Raw genomic sequence first — 9114 nt, 5'->3', positions numbered from 1 at the left:
CTCTCTCTCTCTGTCTCTCTCTCTCTCTCACTCACACACACACACACACACATACACACACACACACACATACACACACTTCTCCATACTCCCCACCCATGGCAAAATCCAGATCCCCTTCATGTCTCACCTGGTGCTAACACACACACAAACACATACACACACTTCCCCAGATCTTCCTGTCTCACATGGTGCTAACACACATACACACAGATGTTCCTTTCTCACCTGGTGATAACACGTACGTACGTACATACATACATACATACATACATATTCTTCTCCATAATCCCCACCCATGACAGGGTCCAGATCCCCTTCATGTTTCACCTGGTGCTAACACACACACACACAACACACACACACACACACACACACACACACACACACACACACACACACACACACAAATAAATACACTTTCCCAGATCTTTCTGTCTCAAATGGTGCTAACACATACACCGGCTGCCACTAGAGGGCGCCCTGCCTCCGCAGCGGGATCCCCTAGTTCTCGGAACTTGTGCCGAACTGGTACCCTCTGGGTAGAGAGCCAAAAGGCCCCTTTAGAAACAGTTCCTGCTCTTTTAATAACTGCCTGGCTGAAACGTGGGGCCTACAGCCAGCGGGAGAAGAAGAAAGGATCCCTAATGAGCAAAAACAAAAATTTTTGCCTTTTGAACACAGTTTTCTGCTTTAAGTTAGGACTGCTCCCAGTTCAGCTCCCTATCTGCAGGGGGAAGGGAAGCCTGCAGGACTTGCAGGCTTGGTCAATTAACAGCAGAACTGAAGTTCTTCAGAGGGACATTTGATGACCATTGTGCTAATGCAACTAAAAGGAACCTTTTATATCATAGAGCTTGCCTCTCAGAATATCGTTTTTACATCTTGGGAGATTTTGTTTTCATGATTCATTTTATTAAACGAAAATGGATGCAAAGTTTGGAGTTTCCCGTGCACCTGAATACATAGAAACTGGCCAGGAAGGCAGACGGCCAGCAGCAAATCCAAAGCTGGAGAAGCTAGATTCCCGTTTGCAGGTGTCATTCCCCTTTCACAGAGGGCAACTGAAATCCAGAATGGGGAAAGGACTCAGTCTCACCTGGACAAGGGCACTAAGCTGGTCAAGTGTCCAGGAACCTGGACCTCACTGCTGTGTCTTGGCACAGAGTCCCCCGATTATGTAGGGTAAGAAGCTGGGAAACAGTACAACAGTTTAGGCACATGCCTAGCACAAACCCTACTCTGATATTTAATTCTAAGCATCACATGGTTCCCCCCCCCCACCCCACCCCCCACACACAACCTCTGGGGCTATCCTGGAAGTGGCCTAGCCACGTTCTCAAACCTAGTTGGTTGAGAATTCCTGAAGTGCCTCCCAGAGCTGCTGATCCCTGTTTGGGAGGCCTCCATTCCCAGGAGTAGAGGCCTTCCAGAGGCTGCTGCTGGCTTCTGGTCACTTGTCCTGCTGAGAACAGATGGCAGAGCAGGCACAGCCCGTGGGGGTGCCAGTGGGCAGCTCCGCCCAAGCATCCTTCCTCCAAGGCTTTGCTAGGTCAGTGAGGCTATGAGGCTTGCTCCAGAGCTGCACAGGGTTATCCAGAGCTGGGCACGCAGGGCCTCGTTAGTTAGCAGACTCACACTGGGCCCTGCTGTGGGATTCGAGCATCCATGATGACCTTCAACCTACCCCAGTGCCTATGAGGTTAGCCCTTTCCCCTGTCCTCCCACTTTGCCCCCAACTGGCCTTGGACAAATGGCTCAATCTAGCACTTCAGTGGAGGACGTGGGCTTGCCACAGAGCCTGACCAGCAGAACTTTGCCCAGTGGGGACAGGGCTGCTGGTCAGATGCCTTCTTGGCACTCAGTCCTCCTTAGTGAGAGCTGGAGCTGAGAAACTTTGTATAAGCTTCTTCTGACAGTGCTCATGGCTCTGATGGACATGCCACCAGGTTTCACAAGGCAGTGTGAGCAGGGGACAGTGGCCTGGCCCATCCTGACCTCAGATGGCATGTGCCATCCATTTTGAGGGTTATGGGAGGCAGCTAACATCTCCCCTCTCATTTTGTTTTTGTGCCACAATGTGCCCCTGGCACTGTACTCATGAATCACTCCTGGTTGGGTTGGGGGTGGGATGCTGAGATTGAACCCAGCTGGCCATGTGCAAGTACACTCTCTTTGCTATACTAACTGTCCAGCCTACTTCCCCCCCCCCCCTTTTGAAAACTGAGCACCTCTCTTTCAGATAAAGCCTGGTTCTACAATTGGTGTGAAGTTCTTAGTGCAAATACAGAGGTGGGAAGCAGAGATACCATCAGCTCAGCAGGCTCCTGCTGGGGCTGCCAGATGCCTGGTGGGCACATCTGGGCACATCACACAGCTGGTTCTCCCTAGCAATAACCCAGAGGTGGGCAGGACACAGTTATCAATCCATTTTTACATAGAAGGAAGCATGACCCCAAGTGGCTTGTTAGGGAGAGATAGAGCTAGTGGCCAGGCCAGATCTAACCTCCAGCCTGAGCTAGTGAGGCATAAAAAACAGGGCAGATGGTGCCAGGATCTAAAATAAGGAGGGAAAAAAATACCTCAATTATGTAACAAAAAAATCTGTAAGCATATGCTGAGGAACAAGCTCACAGGCGGCCACGTGGGCTGAGCTGCCCCCTCCTCCTGGGTTGGGGTCTCTCCTCAGCATAGTTTACCTTCACAAGCCACCATGGGCCTTTCTGAGCCTGTGCCCAGGGAATCCTCAAGCTCAGGACTGGAAACCAGTGAAAAGAGTCATGGGACCCCTCAGGGGAGGAGAAAGAACCAAGCAAGTTCAGGGATTCTGGTGGAGAAGAAGCAAACAGGCGCCAATGAACAGGTGCCCGCACAGGCATCCAGGAAGGGGGTCTGGAAAGGCAGCTTCACAGCTGCATTTTCTGGGCCTGGGAGAGCTGTCTGGAACCCAGAACCTCAGAGAGGGAATGGAGAAGACTTTGGCCTCTGAGAGCTAGCCAGATCTTGAAGGGAACACACAACTTCCTATCAGGACAGTTCCCTGGTTGGTGGGAAAATTTACTCAGACTAAAGTCTCCCACCTCAAACTGAGCTTCTGAGGCCCCAGGCTCTGACTCTGGAAACAGTCAAATCGGGTTTAAGAGCCTAGGCCCCTGACTCAGAATAACCCTAAATGCCTTGGTTAGAACCCAGAATGCTGACTGTTCATCACACCCCTCATTCTTCAGACTCACCTGGCTCCATGATAGCTAAGAAGCTGAAGACTCTTGATTGTTTTGTAGGTGGGGGGGGGGGGAAAGGGCGATATCCAGCGATGCTCAGGGGTTTCACTTGGCTTTGCAATCAGGAATCACTCTTGGTGGTCTTGGAGGACCATATGGGGTGCTGTGATTGAACCGAGGTTGGCCATGTGCAAGACAGATGCCCTATCTACTGAACCTATTGCTTCCACTGCAGCTAGTGGAACTGCCATCACATCACTCATGAGATAAGGAGATTGAATTTAGGCAGACGGAGCCATTTGTCTGACATCACAGAATCAGGGAATGAGGAGCCTTCAGGGTTTCCTCCCTGAGATCCCTTCTTACATGTTAGGTTCTATCCGAAGGGGCCCTTTGCAGGATTGGGATCAGCCCAGTCGAGGCTGAAAAGCACCGAAGTCCACTTCCTCCAGCCCTCAGCTTTGCAGTCCTGTGAAGACATGGACACAGGGCTTTTCTTGGGCTTTCCCTGCTCTGTGAACACTGTGTGTGTAGAACATCCCCAAGTCTGTGCCCTGATGAGGCCCTTTGGAGCAAGGAGTGGGTGGGGCCAGGAAGGATCCCTGGCCTTGACCACAATGAGGGGCAAAGAGTGAGAATAGGGACCTACCTCAGGGACCAGAGACCCCAGGAAGAATTAAGCTGCTCTCAGAGATTTAATTACCCTATAAAATGTGAGCCTGCTCCCACTTATCAAATTACACATGAGTTTAGTTACAGCTGAGGAGCCACATTGAGCCCGTGAGGTAAAACAGCGGGTGGGTCGCTCTTCACAGCCTCAGTGCAGACAATCCCTGACATGACCCACAGAGCCTGATGGTCCCAAGGTTTCTGTCCTGCTAAATGCTGCTGACCCACCAGGAACTGGCATGGCCTTGGCAGGCGCCACTTGAAACAGTCCTTACGGTTCCCCACTCCCTCCTTGCTCAGCCAGCGAGGGCCCTGCTGGCTAGGGTCTGGTTCTCAGCCTGCTCTCTCTTGCTCAAGGGTGTCTGGCTCAAGACTGGGTCATAGGTGTGATGGAAGGTGGGGGATTAGACTCAAAGGAGACTGACTCTAGGTTATGCTCCACCAAGTTGGGCAAAGGGCAACAGGCCCCTGGGGATTAGTGAATATTTGAGGACATCATGAAGGACATTATTGAGGTCTCTACAGGCCAGCAGGACAGACAGGTCCTAGGGAAGAAGGTGGCAGAATGCCTGTTGTGATTGCAGGGATCCTGTCTGGGTCACAGGAACAGTGACAGAGGAGTTCTCTGTGCTGGCTGTTCAGTCTGAGGAGAGACTCATGCCTCACAGTGTCTGTTCCCTCTCTCTCTCTGCATTCCCTGCCATTATTTTCATCTCTCCTTTGGGCCATGACAGGGAACCAGGCATCTGGACATACAGTTTTGGGCTTATTTTCTCTAGTAGGAGGTCAGCTAATTCATGGGGGCAGGTACCCCAATTGGAGGCAGATGCAAAAGGTTTTATTCTGCCAGGCAAGAACATAAGGCCAAGACATAGAGATAACAGCATGTGGGCATTTGCCTTGCATGTAGTTGGATTCCTGTACCCTAAATGGTTTCCTAGCACCACCAGAAATGATCTTTGAGTACAGCCAAATATGGCCCAAAAATGAAGAATGAAGAAGGGAGAGGAAAAGGATGTTGATAATATAAGATAATAATGGCAGCCATTTTCTATCTACACAGAATCTAATAAGTCTTCTTCTCCAACAAGCCTCAGGTCTCCAAGCAGCACCAGATCTGAGGGGAACAAAAGAGCAGGGTGGCTGGTAACCAATGTTTCTTAGAAACTATCATCTTCCTCCATGTGGAGCTCTCCTGGCCTTCTCAAAGGAAAAAAATGAACAAGTATTCCTGGAAACACATAAGGATGTGAGACCTGAGGTGCCCGGTGTGTGGTCTGGAGGTCAAAGGCAATCATCTCAGTCAGGCAGGCGGGGACAGAAATGGAAGAGGAGGCCCTACTGCAGAGATAGCCACTATGGAAGGTTGTCAACTTCATGGGTTGTCTCCTGTGAGGCCGAATAGATGGCCAAAGAGAGCCTTGCCCCTGGGGAAGGGGCACATGTGGTGGAATCACTGAGTAGTCACCAGAGGAGTGTGAGCCGGGCTGGAGGGGCACTCCCACAGCCTGTGTCACCCTCCATATTTACAGCCAGTTGGGTCAGAGCCAGGCCAAACTTCCTAGCCACCTCTACTTCAAAGGACCAGTGTGAAGATTGGTGTGAAGATCAATGCACTCTGTCAGCCAGCTGCTGACAGATGCTGGTGACATGGAGAACAAGTCCCACCCTCCAGAAACTCATTCTCATAGGGGCATCAGGTACACTGCAGGAAGTGCTCCTGTTCTCAGTAAAAGGGAGAGGGGAGTTGTGGGGAGCAAATCCTGGGTGATCCCTCATGGAGGATGATTTCAGCAAAGCCTGGATAAATATGGAAGAGTTTGAAGGTAGAAACAGTTGCATGCTCTATGATGGCACCTGGTGTGTGTGTGTGTGTGTGTGTGTGTGTGTGTGTGTGTGTGTGTGTGTGTGTATGGAAGGGTCCAGTTTAGTGTAAGGAAGAGAACTAGCAGACCCTTGGGGGAGCCTGGTCACTCCCAGCCCCTGGGATTAGAAGTTGACAGACTCTGTCACAGAAATGGCACTGACAGACTCACTGTGTCAAGCTAAACTCAAAATCCATTCAGTCCTTTGGATCCCAAACTCAGTGCATGGAAATCTGGGGAGCCGGTTAGGAAAGCAGAGTCAGCAAGTCAGGAGTCTAGCCCAGAGAAACTACTTCTGAGGTGAATATGAGGCAGAGCCAGGAAAGGAAGAGTGACTGTAGTGATAGATTGAGCGGGGCCTGAAAAACCAGGTGTTCCGCCCCCACCTGTGCCCTTGCACAGCTATCCTGGAGGACATCCAGTGCATCTGTGATGGGGTCACTGCCCCTTTGTAGCTACTTTCACACTAACTTGGCTCAGGAACCCTAGGGTAGAGAGGTGCAGTTGAACTTTTCATTCTAGTCAAAGGTTTTGGGGAGAAGAAAATGTTAGAGGCCAAAAGACAGTAGGCCAATCACGGTCAACCATTGCAGACTTGCCTGTTTCTTTGGCATGTGGTTGTGGCCTTCCTAGGCTGGTGGGAATACCATCAAGTCTCCTTGCTGGCTGTACTACTGTGTCCTTCCCAGCTTCTACTTTGCACAGAGGGCCAGTCAGCGGGCTCTCTGATGTCCCTCCTGCCTTGACAGGTGATAGATGTGGTTCTCTGGATCAAGCCTCACTCTGCTCAGCAGGAGGCCTGAATTCCAGTTCTATTTCCATTTATTCAGGTGCAGATGGGCTCCTGGAGTGACTGTGGAGAACAGTAGCTGGTCTCCTCATTTTTAGGACTTGAGACAGGATCTCCTCATGGTAGCCCCCTGTCATTCTCCACTCTGTCCAGTGTTAGCACTGTCCCACAATATTGACATTTCCCAGCTTCTTTGCAGCTGTGAGTGGTCATGTGACCACTCACATGGGATCTCAACAGAAACTTGAATGCAACCACTTTCAGAACCTTCTCCATGGGAGTTCACAAGCAACTGTTCATTACTTTCTGTCTTTATTCTGCTGCATAGGGCTTGGCTTCTGCCACCTTGACCATGAAGTAAAGGCCATAGACCCACTCCACTACAACAGGTAGTATCTCGGGCCTGGAGAGGAAGTTCAGAGTTAAGGCATTTGCCTTGCACTCTGACTTTATTTTGATTCCCCAGCATCATCTATGGCCACCTGAGCACCACCAGGAATGATCTGTGAGCACAGAGCCAGCAGTAAGCCCTGAGCACCCATCGGTGTGGCCCCAAACACACACACACACACACACACACACACACACACACACACACACACACACACACACACTGAGAGTGTCTGGGTCTGAGATACTGGGAAACTGTTTTCTACCCTTGTCCAGCCATCCAGATTTTGTGTGAGAACATGTTAATTTGTGTCTTTTTTCCATATCTCCTATTTGGGGTTCTTATTCCTTTGCAGGCAAACCAAACCTTAACAAATATAGGTCCTGGTTGGACGAAGATGAGACACATACACATGAGGCCAGGAGCTACTATGGATAATTATGGTCAGGAGTGTTTTAGTGAACTCTTCCTCCAGGCAGGCTTGAGGTTAAACCCTTTCTATGCATTATCTCATTTGATCCTCCCAACAATCCTCTCAGGCAAGATCCATAATCCCAATTTTTAGATGATTAAACTGAAGTTAAGGTTTAAATAGCTTTCCCAGAGAGTCAGAAAGTGGCTGGCTTCAGAGTCAGACTGTTTGACTACTTGCACACAAGGACTGGCCTTTCTTTAGGCAATAAAGCTGGTTGATCTCAAGTGGCTCTCCAGGGACTCTGGTTTGACTGAAAGGAAGAGGAATGATATACACCAAGTGATCTGGTACTAAGTTGACTCTAAGTCAGGCAGACACCTGGGCAGCAGAAACCATAGTTTTTATTCCTCAACCAATGTTCTGTGGTGCTTGGGAACCTTGTGCATCAAAGGCCCCACCCACTGTGCTATCATTTCAACCCCTATTCATGGTTTTTGTTTTGGGACCAGGTGCCCCTTCAGCACTTGTCTTGCTGTGTCCTCCTTGTCCACATGATGCACTCAGCAGCTCTGAGGGGTTCACTGCTGATCCTGAGAAGGAGGCACAAGTCGGTGGCTCCTGGCACCAACAAAAATCCACAACTTTACACAACTTCAAGGGTCTCCTGAAGCTGCTGGCCACAAACCAAACCAGAAGGGTGCACACTGCCCTGCTCAGTGATGCACTAAACTCAGCTAAGTCTCCTACACCTCTGGCAACAGAACTTGGACCCCATTACCTTCTGGATAGATAGCACCTTACTCATGCACCAGCTTAGGTTGGTTCAACTACTCACTTGCTCTTTACCCTAAGTTGTCTCTGTCTCCTGAACATGGCCTGTGACCTCACTGGAAACACTAGTCAGGACCTATTTGTTGGGGAAGTCAGTCCAAGGAATCTGTCCTCTGTGGGCCTTGGCTGTCAGTGCTCCTCAAGGCAGCAGCAGGAAGGCATCTACCTGTGTCCACATGGAGGTTTGCTAGGATCACTGCTGCTAAAACACCCTACCAAAGAGGGGTCAGTTTGATCTGACAATATATAGGCCCCTCCAACTTTACTGGGTACAGATGTGGAGATTCCCTGAGCACTACCCGGTGGCTCAGGTGACCTCTGGCACCAGGACCCTTGCAGCATCATGCCCTAGATTCATAGCCCAATTGGCTGAGTCTCTGGGAGGGTTTCTTATCACTGAGATTGCTTGGGAGCCCTATCCACCCCACAAAAGGAGGTAAAGAGATCCCTGGTCTCCTCTTACATTTGTTGATTGCAACTGTGTCCATACATTTTCCCTTTCTCCTTGCCTTGGGTGTCTGTAGGCTGGGACCACGCTGAGCAGATCTCAGGATTCACTCCTGGCAATACTCAAGGGTGACCCTATGTAACACCTTGCCCCATGCCCCCATGCCAGGCAAGCACCTTATATAACCCCTGAAATATTTCTCTGGTCCCACATTCCAACAGGATTCTCCCTGACCCTCCCTGAGCTTTCTTACTTAGTGGCCTGGAGGGGAAGGAAAGTTCCAGTGCTCTCTGATGCCTCTGAGAGTGGACATGTGGGTGCTGAGAAGAGCCCACAGTTGAAGTGGGGGTTGCCTAATCCTCCTTTGTTTTAACCAGCATGTGCTTTCCCAGGTGACTTCAGTCACATTCCATCACTTCTACCCATAAGGTGTCTGTAACAGGTCAGATAAGGGCTTTGCTAGCTGATCTTGTCATGGGCAGGC

General features: G+C 50.2%; 1 protein-coding gene across 1 annotated transcript in view; it reads left to right on the top strand.

Moving 5' to 3' along the window:
• DLG1 (discs large MAGUK scaffold protein 1) overlaps nucleotides 1-9114 on the top strand; it is a 653463-nt gene that overhangs the window by 213341 nt on the left and 431008 nt on the right. The window lies entirely within an intron of this gene.

The sequence above is a fragment of the Suncus etruscus genome, chromosome 6 (assembly GCF_024139225.1).
Source record: "Suncus etruscus isolate mSunEtr1 chromosome 6, mSunEtr1.pri.cur, whole genome shotgun sequence".
NCBI lineage: Eukaryota > Metazoa > Chordata > Mammalia > Eulipotyphla > Soricidae > Suncus > Suncus etruscus.
The sequence above is the reverse complement of the archived record's forward strand: the minus strand, read 5'-3'. Positions and strand labels throughout refer to the sequence as shown.